A 16239-nucleotide genomic window follows, 5' to 3' on the forward strand; every position below is an offset into this window, starting at 1 on the left:
CCGGCTTCCCCCTTTCCCCCCGCCAGTGATTGGCATGGATTTAATAAGATCAGCAAGGGATAATGGATTTTACCTGGATTCACCTAATCAGTGTATTTCAAGCGAAGAGCAGGTTTAATTTGCTGTAAGTGTGCCGTGTATGTTTGACACACCACTAACGTCAGTCGAGTGTTTCCCATCCAGCTTTCCATGTCAGTCAGAAGTGCTTGTTCTGTTTGAATACAAGGTATGCCAGAAGATGAATTCACCTTTTTTTTTGTCATGCTTCTGCATGCCAATAAAATATGCACAGAACCCCTTGAACTGTAAAGTTACATCATTGACTTTGAGTCAAAGTTGATTTTGTGGTATGTTTAGGCATTTTTTGATCCTGTAGGAGCTATTTATTAGTGTGTTCCTAGGTTTCTGATATCTGTTGATTTATTTTTTGTTGTTGTTGTTTTGTTTGGATTACTTGATAATATTTTCTTGTTAGTTATTTATTTATTTGTTTATCTATCATATTTTGTTGGGGTTAATTAGTAGTTAATTTCTGGGTTTATTTCATTGGATAACACCCTGGGCACCTGCAATATATTTAGGTAGGCAGTGCTCACAGGACCAGCATGCACCGGGGTGGGCCTATGGTTTTTGTACCAGCGCAAGAGAGGCAACAGGAAAAGGCCCTTGTTCCTTTTTTGTTTGTTTGTTTGCTTGCTCGGTAATAAAAGGAAAGAAGAAGAAACGGAACAAGATTGTTTGGACAATGACTCTTTTGCCTGCGTAAAACAAAACCCATGGTGCATCAGTGGCCTTTTGATTATAAGTTACGTTTATTATTTTAGTGAAGGACAAATAGCCACTACAGATCCTATGGCAATATGGACCCAAAAAACAGTAATTGGACGGACTAAGATATTAAGGGAAACGGTACATGAACTGTAGTGGTGGACAAACGCCAAACGTTGTATCAACAAATAATCTACAGCCAAATGAAATTGCAGTCACTTATTTTCCGACTTGAATCAAGAAACCGCTTGAGTAGTTTTAAGACTTGTACTGGTGACAAACTAATTAAATTACTGTTTGTGAAAAACCTCAAAGAGAACATAACCTTGATTGTGTCTCAATTCCGCTTTGCCAGCCACGGCAAAGAATTAAATAAGGTAACCTTAAAGGTAGCCTTAAATGCAACACAACAGTGTCTTAGTGTTAAATTTAATTAAGAGGCTAAAAGAGATGTGACTATCAACTTCTACCGTCATTATGTCTCGATGACAATGTCGACACTGAGTATGGCTAACGATGAAACCAGACCATCTCATTTAACAGTCCTCCTTTGTGACACCCCGATTGGCACACCGTGACTATAAAGTGCTAATTAGTAAAGCCAAACAAACATTGTTATTGGGAATGTGTTGTGATGTAATGCCAAAAACAATTGTTTGTTAAATTTACAATATTTAACAACTTTAGTCCACTGCGAGAATCTGTTTCATCTAAAGATCCCAGCGCTAATTAAGTGTTGGACAACAATCAATAATATTCTTTTCCACACACAAAAAAACAGTGCTGTTCTTCCACATCTTGACTGTATAATTTGTCTTTTTGAAATAAAGAAATTCATTAAATGAGGTTCTTAACAAGGCAGACTATTGATCTGCTGTCGTGTACTTTAAAGGACTGGCTCCACTTAAAGGTTTGCTTCTGTTTGCTCATATTTTCTTTATGAAACCACAACTGAAGAGCCTGTGTTTGAACGCTGGCATGCTAATAGTTAGCGTCTTAGCATACGGCTAGCAAACTAAGACTTACTGTACATACATACTGATGTCATGATCAATCCTGTCGTTTGCTGTGTGATAAACCAATTGTGCTACTTGCTAGCATGCTAATAATTAACATTTTACCCATTTTCATCAAAATTAACTTAGTGCTGTCCTGCAAACATGCTAACAGTATTTTAGCCTTTAACCATTTTCATGGGTTGAAACATGCATAATTGTGTAGCACTCCGCTTTTCCCTTTGTTGTGTGCTAATAGTTAGCATGTAGTATTGAAAATATGCTAACAGTTAGCAGTTCTTGTGTAACGCATGTACCGTGTAAGATTGTAAACCTCACTCCCCGAATATTAAAAGTCGTGCTTGCTGTCGTGTTGACAGTCTTTTAGCTGGATGGCCAGCGCTCACTCTGTTTACCTTGGTTCGAGCCCAGGACTGAAACACTTGGTATTTGCTAATGGAGTGTCATTCATGAACGAATGGGTCAAAAGAAGTAGTTTTTCTTCTTCTGTTGGCAAGCAGCTTTCGTGTGCATTATTAGCGCCATCTGTGGAACAGAATCTAAACCCTTCTATACGTCATTCACAAGTCCAGTTTTATTAAAAAAAAGAAAATACATATCTATATAAAACATGTGCCGAGCATAATTATAAAATATTAGCATGATTGAACTTTATCTTTTCCTGTTCCGGGGTGCGTTCTTTCAGCGAATGTTGAGATATGACGTAACACGCAGCACGAGACATTCTTCGATTTAAAAAAAAATGGAGGCGAGCAATCGGCACTGGACTGCTGCGGAAAATTTGTTTTCGATTTAAACTAAATTTCAAGACTGGACGAAGGAAAAATTGGTAATACGGAGTTATTCCAACAAGTGAAAGAAAAACTCAAGGAAGTCGATATCACGTGATGTTGGTGTTTACGTTTTACCGCATATGCCCCTTGACAATTCTGGTTGATTATAGCGGCGCATGTAGACACGCGATCGGAATATTCCTTTCCATGTATACCATTGCTTTTGGAAAGGTCATTCGGAAAGATTCCATTCGGAAAGAGAAAAACTCCTCATGTAAACGTGGTAATTGACAGGCAGGCGAACAATTGTGACTGGCTGGTGACCAGTCCGGGTTGTACCTTACTTATCCCTTAAAACCAGTTTTGGATAAGCTCCATCCTAGCATATCATGGACCACACTATGTGAAACCGACTTTGCGGTGTCTCCACTCTACTGTACCGCCTTCAATCTAAAACACAGATGTCTCAGTTGCATCTCTAAGAGGCTGACATTCAAGTTCCTGTTAGCATGCATGGCACATATTGCTGATTACAACAAATATGGGGGGGTGGGAAATTACTTTATTGATTTGCATCAGCCTCTTTGCTTACAGAGAGAGTACAGAGGAGATGAGCCTGCATTTGATGACGATCTTAACATAAAACAAACCCCATTCTGTCCAACCTGCTCTGTTTACTTTCAACTCATTAGGATCTTTCTGAGACTGGATAACGTGAGCTGAAGTTGGCCACCGAATTCCTTCGAGTGTCGGACCGTGTTTGTTATCACAATGCAGTTTGTTCAGCGTCGGCGCCTCTGGGACCGCTGCACAAGTTCAGAGGGAAATTAAGGTTGTGAGGAAAGGTACAGTGAAAAAAAAAAAACACAGTGGGATGAAAAAGGAAAAGATTGAATCGGAGTGGGGTGAAGAGGAACAATGACAGGTCAGGAAGTCCAGTGGGAAGGAGAAAGCATTGAAAAAGTGAGGCAATCTAATGTGGCAATGCCAGAACCGCTAAGGTCAGCGGAGACATCGGGAGTGACAGCACTTTCTAAAGTCCAGCTTGGAAAAAAAAAAAAATCAAGCATGTATAGAGTATTGAGTGAAATGTAAGGGGCATTGCTGGACAAGTGACAACTACAGATGAGCCAAGAGACACTGAGGAAATACCATATGTCATGCAATCAAGTGAAGCTGACAAGCGTAGCCGTGTTTGCTAAAAAATCTATTGACTCAAATCGGATCTAGCTGCATGATCGCGAGTTACTCCAGGAATACCCATTGAAGTAAAGCCAGTTCTGCTATTCCAATTTATCTCTACTTGTGGTAGGGCTTTGAATTTGAATTCAAGTTGTCAGCATGCAAAGCTGCATCTGACTATTTTTCCACAGCGATCGCTCTACTGCGCTGATATGTATCTGCACCTGCCAAGGGCACACAGATTAACGCACACAAATTTAGACGATGTATTTTGGGGAGGGGGGGGTGGGATACAGATCAGTCACATTGCATGAAAAAACACATGTCGGAAAAATAAGTCAACCACACTCAGGAATCTACAATTGATCTGTTATGTTGTACATAATCTGTTTTGGGTAGTGATGAGCCGATCGATACAAAGGTTCCCAACAATTCTCATATTGCAGTATCAATATTTTGGGAAGATTGGAATTAATAACCCCGACTAGTCTTAATACCAATACCAGTTTCCAATCATTGACAGTATGCCAGGTTTTAACGACTGTCGTTGGCTAGCAAAAGCCTCACCCTACTCACTGTGTCTTAACAACTGTTTTTTGCACCACAAAGGAGTGATAGCATCTGGAAATGACTTGCCCTCTGGTGTACTGCCTTAGTTAAGGTCAGTTTTAATGAGTCCACCATAAGAAAGACACTGGGCAAAAACGGACTCTATGGTAGAGTTCCAAGACGAAACCCACTCTGTGGTCTGACGAGGGAAAAGTAGAACTTTTTGGAAGGTGTATGTCCCATTACATCTGGACAACAGGTCAATTATAATGGCACCCCCTACAGGGACAAGCATCTGCAAGTGGTGGCCACAGACCACTACCCTGCCGTCTTCCGTTGTTGCCTGATTTTTGGTTACTTGGTGCGGTGTCTGCGACCCACAGAAGTTGCTTGGCCAGTTTGGCAAGAAGGTTTACTGTGTCTCCCAGGACAGTGTCGAACACCTGGAGGCCTCACCCTACTCACTGTGTCTTAACGACTGTTTTTTGCACCACAAAGGAGTGATAGCATCTGGAATTGACTTGCCCTCTGGTGTACTGCCTCAGTTGAGGTCAGTGTTTATGAGTCCACCATTAAGAAAGACACTGGGTAAAAACGGACTCTATGGTAGAGTTCCAAGATGAAACCCACTCTGTGGTCTGACGAGGGAAAAGTAGAAATTTTTGGAAGGTGTACGTCCCATTACATCTGGACAACAGGTCAATTATAATGGCACCCGCTACAGGGACAAGCATCTGCAAGTGGTGGCCGCAGACCACTACCCTGCCGTCTTCATTTTTGCCTGATTTTTGGTCACTTCATCAGTAGAGGTAGCATGATGTGGTGTCTGCGACCCACAGAAGTTGCTTGGCCAGATTAGCAAGAAGGTTTACTGTGTCTCCCAGGACAGTGTCGAATGCCTGGAGGCCTCACGCTACTCACTGTGTCTTAACGACAGTTTTTTGGACCACACAGGAGTGATAGCATCTGGAATTGACTTGCTGGTGCACTGCCTCAGTTAAGATCAGTGTTTATGAGTCCACCATAAGAAAGACACTGGGCAAAAACGGACTCTATGGTAGAGTTCCAAGACGAAACCCACTCTGTGGTCTGACGAGGGAAAAGTAGAACTTTTTGGAAGGTGTATGTCCCATTAGATCTGGACAACAGGTCAATTATAATGGCACGCCCTACAGGGACAAGTATCTGCAAGTGGTGGCCGCAGACCACTACCCTGCCGTCCTCATTTTTGCCTGATTTTTGGTCACTTGGTCACTTTGGTAGCATGATGCGGTGTCTGCAACCCACAGAAGTTGCTTGGCCAGATTGGCAAGAAGGTTTACTGTGTCTCCCAGGACAGTGTCGAACGCCTGGAGGCCTCACCCTACTCACTGTGTATTAACGACTTCTTAACGACTGTTTTTTGCACCACAAAGGAGTGATAGCATTCGGGAATTGACTTGCCCTCTGGTGTACTGCCTCAGTTAAGGTCAGTATTTATGAGTTCACCATAAGTAAAAACGGACTCTATGGTAGAGTTCCAAGACCCAAGCATCTGCAAGTGATGGCCGCTGACCACTACCCTGCCGTCTTCATTTTTGCCTGATTTTTGGTCACTTCATCAGTAGAGTTACCATGATGCGGCGTCTGCGACCCACAGAAGTTCCTTGGCCAGATTGGCAAGAAGGTTTACTATGTCTCCCAGGACTGGAGGAGATCCAAGCAGATGACAACATCCCTGCAGCAGAACCCCTTGTCTTCTCCTTACAAAAATGACCTCATGTGGACCATTAACATCCTCATTTGTGTCCAGTTTTTACTACAGTTTGTGTATGGACCCATCTAATATAACAATATGAAGTATTATCCAGATATTTTATAATTCATAAGCAAAAAGGAAACAACACACATTTTTTGAATGTTGATGAGGCCTGATTAAACATACTCCACTCAGAAACACTTGTGACTGCCAGTGATATTTACTGGATGCTTATCTACTCCAGAGCAATCTTATTAGCTCATTATCCCATGGTGTTTGCATTCTGAGGGGGGGGCTTTGTTTGCCACATTGTTCTAAATGAGGTCTTATTAACACCTGTCTGTGTCCTTGAGGAAGGAGGAAAAAGAGAGGGCAGGTTGATGGAAGGGATAATATCTATTGTTACCTGTCCTGCAGGATGATTTACTCCTAATTGGGAATATGTGCAGGCCTGCGCAGCATCATCTTTATTTTAAGTGGCTAAGATGTAGTAAAATATGACCCTCATTGGTCGAAGACTAAACTACTGTTTATCTTTTTTTTAGATAAACATTTCATAATAGAGTCTATTCTATTCCTGACTACCAATGTACTGCTGTGAAATGTTTTTGCAGCGGTCAGGGTGACCTTCACTGCACATATTCATGCCCCCCCAACCCCCCACACAGGACACTTTGCATACAAGTACTAATAACTTCACTGCTTCATTAGCTTTTCTATCATCAGCTCAACATGCTGATGAGGCCGACACTTCTGATGCAATAAGCCTTTAGTGTCGGTCTTCCAATTGTAAGCAGAGTCATCTTGATTATCATCATCTAGATTTCTACAAATTTTAATTTGGATTAAAGTACATTTTTAAAAATCCTGTACCTGTACCCCCCCCCCCCAAAAAAAAAAATCAAATCACAAACACGATCGGTCTGAACCAAAACTACTAAAATAAATACCACCTAAATACCAAATACCACCCATAAGTCCCAAGCCTTACTTACTTAACTGTTTGCCAACGCAAATTTTCCACTGTCAACAGCCTTAACATTAGCAAGCTAATGCTAACAGAGGCAACAAAAGAAAGAAATAGCAACTAAATGCAACCCGACAGAATAATCTCCTGGTCAAACTCCGCTATTACTGATACTGATTACTGATAGATACAAAGCAAAATACGGATGCAACTAAGTTCAGCCTCAGCGACTTGTGATTGGCAGGCAGACTGCTCTGTCTCCGCCCCCCGACTGCTGAACACCAGTCACTCATTGGCTGATCCGGGTATGCACTGCGGTCTTATGAAGAAACACAACTTTCTTATATGTTTTAATTGTTCCCAAATACAAACATTATAAAAAGTATTTGTTCGAACATACACTTTTTCCAGAGTTGTCTTGAACGCAGCATAATTGTAAGATTGGTAATATCTGCATTCAGAGCCTACAATGACTTCATGTTTGTCTGGGTTCGGCAGATTTTTTTGGTCATATTGAAACGCCGGAGATCCGGTACGGTGCCGGAATACTGAAGATACAAAATTTTTTTAGTGAAAGTACCAGGAGACTGCTGGTCCGAAGTGTTACATGGCACAGAATGGAAAATTCTGGAGTTTTTGATCATACTGAAACAACGGAGATCCAGTATGGTGCCGGAATACTCAAAGCCCTGAAGATATAAAAACAATTTAGTAAAACTACCAGGAGACGGCTGATCCGAAGTGTTACATGGCGCAGAACGGAAAATTCTGGAGTTTTCTTAGTGACATCTTTTTGATCATACTGAAACAACGTAGATCCAGTACGGTGCCGGAATACTTAAAGCCCTGAAGATATTGAAAAAAATTAGTAAAATTACCAGGAGACGGCTGATCCGAAGTGTTACATGGCGCAGAACGGAAAATTCTGGAGTTTTCTTAGTGACATCTTTTTGATCTTACTGAAACAACGGTGATCCGGTACGGTGCCGGAATACTTTAAGCCCTGAAAATATAAAAAAAAATTTGTAAAATTACCAGGAGACGGCCGATCCGAAGTGTTACATGGCACAAAATGGAAAATTCTGGAGTTTTCTTTGTGACATCTTTTTGATCATACTGAAACAACGGAGATCCGGTACGGTGCCGGAATACTTAAAGCCCTGAAGATGTAAAAAAAAAAAATCGTAAAATTACCAGGAGACGGCTGATCCGAAGTGTTACATGGCACAGAACAGAAAATTCTAGAGTTTTCTTGGTGACAAACATCTTAAGAATGTGGCAGATTGGTGATTGAGTCCAAGTGAAGTCAGTCACTTCTTAGTTGACAGATCATATGGATTTGGATTTTAGAAAGTCGGGGCGACTTAAAACAGGTTGGAAAAAAAAAAACAGGCTTTTAACGGAATCATACAGTATGTTTTAAGTTGTTTCAGGATTATTCATTGTTTTTCCAGGCACACTACAGACCTTGCAAACACCGGCAGCCCGGCAGCCAGCAAATTAGAGACCTCCTATTCCAGCCATTTCTCAGTTTCTAATATCATTAAGGCTGATTCAAGGCACTTTGTTACCATCAACTGTGGAGCAATGACGCATGTTTAATGATCACTGCCACAGTTTCTCTTTATAAGCCTGCAGGGTTACTCTTTCCTTGCGATGCAATAATCCACCAAAATCGAAACGGCCAGTGTAATTAACTATTGATCCCAAAGATCAGGTAAAGTATTAAAGTGTGGCTCTTTGCCCAGAAGATTTGTCATAAGTAAGACTAATGAACATCACCAATTTCCCCATGAGCCACTAATGGAACAGCAGAAGTCTACTTTTTACATGAATTATAAGCTCAACCAAAGTGAATGTTTTTTTTTTTTTGGTCTTTTAACCAACTTTTTGCAAAGTTGCAAAGAAATGTATAAATGTTCTTGGCCTTTGTGCTTGACATTAAATCTTTTTGATGGGAAATATTTGAAGAAAAATTATAAAATGTATGAAAGAATGGATCCACTTATTATCGTGCCAGGTTTATCCAATTATGGGTGAGTTTTGATACGCCTATAAACCTTAGCCAATCCTCATTGTTATGGAAATGTAATATTGATATTGCAGTATTGTTGATTGTTGGGAACCTTGGTATCGATTGGTTGATCACTACCCAAAAAAGATTACATATTTTTAGGCAGCTTCAGTAATGTGCAGTAACGGGGTGTCGAAAATGGTAACAGTGTTATGCTGACAGTAGGAGTAATTACTTAGATTATCCGTTACTGAAAAAAGTAACAGCGTTAGTAAGGCGTTATTCCTACATCGACTACTCGATGCAGATCGACGTAATGGGCACGCCTGTCTTAGAGGATGTTTTGCCTCTCGGTCTTTATTGGTTTTAGTCTGACTAGAGCTGTTCTGTCTCGTCTTTCAGCATTAAACCTGCTCAGACCAAAACGACTTCTAAGACAACCTGAACAGTCCAGTCGCGATCGATTTGCTAAAATCTTATGGAGGTCTTCCCTTGTACATGTCATCACTTGACTAAATTGTATGAAAATGGGTTGTGTAATATGGTAATGGTTTAATTTCATTTGAACATGCATCAGATTACAATTGAATGCATCACATAATCAGTTCCCAGTTCCACATGTCCAAAAGGAGTAGGAAGAAGCAAAGCTTATTAAATCCTACCCCTCCATCTGGTACTTTTACAATCAGTAACTGTTACATTTGTTCACTTCCTGCTTTCCTAATAAGGTTTGTTTTTTTTTGTTTTTTTGTTTTTTTAATCTGTGTTTACTCTATCTTTACGCTTTCTCCTTGAGGGAACCTGAAATCAGGAAAACTGATCGGTAATGGTTCACTGCGGTGCTCTGTGAGTTTGATGGTGTGTCTTGTCAGGGATGGAAGTCATGGAGGGCAGCACCAAGTGATGGAGGTCAGGTAGAGAGCGTTGAATCTTCATTTCTACATTTAAAATGGTAACGGTAATGGTTTAATTTCATTCGAACATGCATCAGATTACAATTGAATGCATCACATAATCAGTTCCCAGTTCCACATGTCCAAAAGGAGTAGGAAGAAGCAAAGCTTATTAAATCCTACCCCTACATCTGGTACTTTTACAATCAGTAACTGTTACATTTGTTCACTTCCTGCTTTCATAATATATATTTTTAATAAAAATATATATTTTTTATTAATTTTTATTTTTTTAGTTTTATTGTATTTTTTATTTTTTTGGACCATCTAATGACATAATGGGTACTATAGTAACTGTCAATATAGTGATATATATATATATAGTACATCATGACTGGTTCAAGACACTTCATCCCTTTATTTAGAAACATGGATGAAGAGTCTTGCAATATGATAACTAAGCATACAAATACACACCGATACAAACAAATGTTCTTGCGTTACATCTCCGGGTTGCCATGTATTTACATGCATGTGTATGATTGTGCCTATGCGGCGCCACTCTGCTGTTCTTCCCCACAGAGAGAGTGATTAGTTTGTCTCAGTGGGACCGAGACCTCAGCCAGCAAGCTTGTTGTTGCGACGGCTGCTGCTGCTATGCACACGATGGCAAGTGATCCTCGTACGCCAGCATGCCTCCTGTAGGAGAATCATCAGGATTCAAAGAACCCATGCATGAAACACACTGGAAGAGTCATGTGACTCATAATTGGCATATCAGCGTGTACCTGAACCGATTTATCATTCAGTAATGAATTTTTTTAAACATTATTCTCACTAAAGGTGCTTTCTGCACATTTGATTGATTCTTGGTTTTGCTGGTTTTTACTCTCTTTCACTATTTACCGTGTTATTTTTGTTAATTATTTTAGAGAATTGGATTTTAAAATAGCTTTTTTTCTCCCCCTCATTCAACCACTAAAGTATGCAGTATCTTTTGGTCCTGAATATTTTATAGTACTGCCATCCTGGATAGAGCAGCTTATCTTGGCACCCATGACTTCACAAAGGCACATATGTTTCTTATCAAAGTGCAGCATCGCACTTTTCTCCAGAAGAAGAAAAAGAAAAAATGACACAAAAAGGACCAGGAATAACTCATCAGGCTTTGTTACTTTCAGTCCAAAAGGGAAGAGAAGGATGTTGAAATGGTTTACTGTGGGAAAAAGGCATGATATTGGAATTGTAAACAACCAAAAAATTATAATAATGTACTAATTTCATTATAAAACAAGAGTTGTCACTGCCGTCCTTCCATAGAGAGGAAATGCTTTTTTTTTTCGACAGCAGCAGCACCAGCTAAAGAGCAGCAAGTCAAATGCATTAAATATAGGTTAATTTTCTACTGAATTAAAGGAATGAAATTGACTGTTAAAACGATATATTAAAAAAATATATAACATACATATTATACGTATAGATATATAAGTCGAAGGTTGCGGGACTGCAGTTTATTATTGATTTTTTTATGAGTTAACTATGGACAACAAATGTGATTAATCACATTTAAATACTTTAACCTTCATATTCCCATCTAAAAGTATATAACATATATATATATATAAGTCAGGGGTTGCGGGGCTGCAGCTTATTGATTTTTTTAAAACTCTGATGAATTGCTATTAATTATGAATTAACTATGGACCCAAAATGTGATTAATCATGATTAAATATTTTAACCTTCACATTCCCATCTAAAAATATATAACATATATTTATATTATATATATAGATATATAAGTCAGGGGTTGCGGGGCTGCAGCTTATTATTGATTTTTTAACTCTGATTAATTGCTATTAATTATGAGTTAACTATGGACAAAATGTGATTATCATGATTAAATACTTTAACCTTAATTTGTTCAATGTAGAAATTTATAATCATATTTTACATTGAGCTTATAACTGTGTATTAAAGTCAAACCTAACAATTACTACCTTAGTAGGAAGCAGTGCCATCTTCTGGATCTGTCCTTAATAGTAGAGTTGCCACAACACCACAAAGTTCAACAAATTGTTGGTCTTAGAAGATAAGTGAAGAATTCCCGAGGGATTCCGTTGTTCACAGCAATCTATTCAAGCTGATGGGGAAATTTTGTGTGGCTCAACGTGATGGCTTGACAGAAATTGCCATGCGGTAAAAATTTCAGTCCAGTAAATCTGGAGAGTGAAAGTGGCTTTGGCTGCTGTGCAGTCTGCCAAAGATGAATGAAATAAAACACAAGAGTGTAACCGTTTGAGCATGTATAAATTCCAAACAGACCATGACAAAGTGATTGGGGGCTGTGTTGTAATACCAGTTGGATGGACTCGCTTACACAAACACGCACTCAACTTTTGAAGGAAATTGGCCAATTTCCCGTCATGTTTTGTGGAACGAATGCTGCCATCTAGAGGTGGGTTAATTACTGTCGATCATGCACCAAAATAAAACTTACTACACAGTCTCTGTGGGATTTCATACAGTTTTTAAGCTGAACTTAAGTCTCTCTGTTATTCATTAAATTATATCATGTGATTACCTTTTAGGGTCAACCCCAGTGGTTCCCAACCTTTTCAGTCCCCTCCTTCTCAAAGTTTATACAATGTCACAAGTCCATGTGGACCAGGTAGCTCAGTAGCAGCCAATCAGGAGCTATGAAAAACCTTAAGACAAGATTGTCAACCCATCGGAAATCGCAGGAGAATATAAGATGCTGACTCACGGTGTCATCTTGTAAAAAATAAAAAAAATCTAAATTCATCACACAGCAATTTAACACTGAAAAGGTATCTAAGAAATATACAAGTTTGAAAAAAAATTCTTCCCATTCTTTTCATTCATTTTCTACCGCTTATCCTCACTAGGGTGGCTCCAAGAGCCAAAACAGATCAGCATTCAATGCATCACACATGAACATACATCCGCCTGTAATTGTATCCAAGGCCAGCAGGTGGTTTCGTGAAGCTTCAAGAAATGAATCCATTCTCGAACCAGTTGACTGAAATGGTTCAAAGCCTCATGGGGCTTCATCTCGCCATCAATAATATTTTAATTTATTTCATGGCCTTAAACAGGGCAGCACTCATTCAGAGTTACTATATATAAAAAGTTTCTTACATATAGAACACATAAGGAGACGCAAAGGCTTGTTTGTTGTCCAAGCAGAGCATATAGATGACCACAGACACTCAATGTGGTCCTCATGGACAAAAAAAAAAAAAAAAAGGCGAGAGAAGAAAAGGAAAAACCAATGGAAGGGAGGAAAAGCATGTGCATGCAGAGCCAAGGTCCTCTCAGCCCTTGTGGCTGCTCGCTGATCGCCGATGATAAATGACTGAACACGGCCAAACCCTCATTTGGCTCTCACAGCATCAGGTGATAAAGGCAGAGCTTTTGTCAGGGATGGAGTACACTCTGTTCTGCAAGGACGAGACCTCACACCCACGGAGACACTAGAGGAGACTGGCTTTAATATACTGTACACCACAGGCATGCTGAATTCGGAGAGCAGCATCAGTGTCCCCAGTGTACTAGGTACCGATATTCAGTCGTTTATGTTTCATGGCCGTAATGATAAAAGAAAGATAGAGTTCAGATACAGTAAACCTCAGATATATCGGATTCAATTGTTCCCACTGGTTTTGTCCGATATAAGCGAAATCCGTTATATGCGTATACCGGAAAATGTCCGTTTTACGCATATATTGGATTTATATCCGGTATATGCGTAAATCGGATTTTATCCGTTATAAAAAGGCACTTCCTTGACTATGTTTCCAATGTACCTGGACGCGCAGGCAACGCTGCAAACGCTGCAAATGACGTCGTATAGCGGCCTGTCACGATTCGGCGAATCGGAGCACCACGATGCGGCCATCCGATATATGCGAGGGAAATTTAATGGAAATGCATTGGAATGGGACTGGAGATTTTGTCCGAAATAGGCGAAATCCGTTATAAAAAATACGATATATGCAATGAATTTTTATTGGAAATGCATTACAGAAAAATTGGTTCTTTTTTTATCTGTCCCTTGTGAGCGAATTTCCGATATATCCGAGTCCGATATATCCGAGGTTTACTGTATAATCATTTTCTAGTTGGAAAAAAAGAGCATACTTACAATACTTAAAACCATGCAAATCACTTACCAAACATTCTGGCTTAATGTGAATCCACCCGGACCTGGACGTCGTGAAGAGAAAAGTCGAGTTTTAATTAAAAAGGGAGTGTGCAAAAAAAAAAAAAAAAAACTAAAGGCCGTGGCTAATTATACTCAATCAGTGTGCAATCATGATATCGCATGTCTCAATTACAGGATTTCAATGCCCTCATCATCACTACATGTTTGCATTCGATCTGTCTGAAACTGCCCACCCACCTTCCTATTAGAACACTCTGCCTTCTGGATAATTGATTTGATTTTAATAGAATAGAAGACGGTGAACAACAGCATAAAAAAAAGTCTCAAAGGGGAATAGGACTGTCATCTGGCTTTCATTGTAATAAAACACAATCCCCCCCCCGCCAATGCAATCTCCTGATCTCCGAAACTAATGAAGTTGTTTTTGCATATATGCCGCCACTAAAACACAACACGCTTCTGTGTTTAAAATGATTAGTTTCTTTTATGGAACATGTTTATTATTGTGCATGGCTTGGTCAATGTATTTTATTATTTCCCATGGCTGATATTGTTATTTTGTAGTATGAAAAATAAACACTTCAAAAGGGTTTATGGAATCTAACCTAACCTAAAGTCAAAAGAAAATGTGTTATTTGTTAACAAAAATAGAAAAAAAAAAAGTATCATAATTTTATCATTATATGCTGCAATCACCGGTCCTCCAGTATGTTTGGATGTGCCGTTATCTATAATACAATACTGCATTTCTGCAACTTTCTTAACTTTGTGGCTTAATTTCAGTCCTATTTATATATTGCAAGCTGGTGGTTATCATTTATAACTGGTTAGAAAAGACCCCATCCAACAACATCTAAAGAACTGCAGGCCTCGCTTGCCACAGTAAGTAAAAAAAATGGCCTGAAAGGTCCGAAAACATCTGGCCTAATAGTAACGCTGCATTTCAACAGTAAAATATGGTGGTGGTAGTGCGAAAAAGCGGTAGAAAATGAATGAATGAATGAATTTTATTATTGTGCCTATTGCCTATTGTATTGAGTTGCGGTCCTATACAGCAGCTACACACAATAACCCGAAGAGAAAACTTTCTAGATCCTCCAGAATCTGCACCTATTCCAGCTGTATTTCGTTTGATTTGTGCATTCCCAGAGGCGGCCCACTCCGACTGTGATTGGTGACACTCCCAAAGTGCTTCTTAACTATGAACCATATAAGGAAGTCTGCCACTCTGTGACATCACAAAGGGGCAGTTTTACCACACCTTTTAAAACCGAGCGTTTTGAGCCATCCCCAACTTCTTTCATGCTCAACTTTGGCATCGTTTAACATTTATAGGTCAGAAAAGTAGAAAAGCATAATAGTTCCCCTTTAAATGTGCAATAAAGGCCTGTTGTTCCGGCGATCAGGTCTGGTGCCTGTAAATGAATGAATAAATGGTCTTAAACATTGGAATGGCAAGTGACTTGGAGATCTTTTCCCACGTCTTCCCATGTCTAGCAGTGATACTAATGAACCAGTGGCGACACCGCCTACCTACACACAGGTGTTTTATACTACAATCACTTGGCTCACATTGAGTGCACTCAGGTGATCTCCATTTCACTAATTGACACTCCAGGCATCAATTAGGCTGATTTAGTTCAATCGCTTTAAGGGACTGAATCCTTATTATAATAATTTATTTGACAATATATATTTTTAATCATCTAAGCAATAATGCTGAAACAGCCAAAAGAGGGGAATGCAATTTGGCTTGTTAACAAACAGCTAACATTCCTGGGAGTTACCTAACATCCATTATATTTGGGACAGTGTCTGTCCTGTATGATCATTCCGGATATTTTTTTTTTAATTTTATCTCAAACCAAAGGTTTTGTAGAAAATGTTTCATGCCAACATTCATGTTAATATAATCTACCTCCTGTCATGGCCGCACCGCACACCAAACATTCGCCATCTGATCCAACAGCGCGTGGTGCTATAAATGTGTCCTAGCTGTACACGGAGCAGCTGATTATAAATGATGTTTAACTGGCAGACTGCTGAAGCTTTCATGAGCTGACATTTCCATAACTCATTATCCTGCAAATTTAATGACTGTAATGATATTAATTCACAGAGTACAGGCACATAAATCAAAGATTTCCATATT

This window comes from Doryrhamphus excisus, chromosome 1 (assembly GCF_030265055.1).
Source record: "Doryrhamphus excisus isolate RoL2022-K1 chromosome 1, RoL_Dexc_1.0, whole genome shotgun sequence".
Taxonomy (NCBI): Eukaryota; Metazoa; Chordata; class Actinopteri; order Syngnathiformes; family Syngnathidae; genus Doryrhamphus; species Doryrhamphus excisus.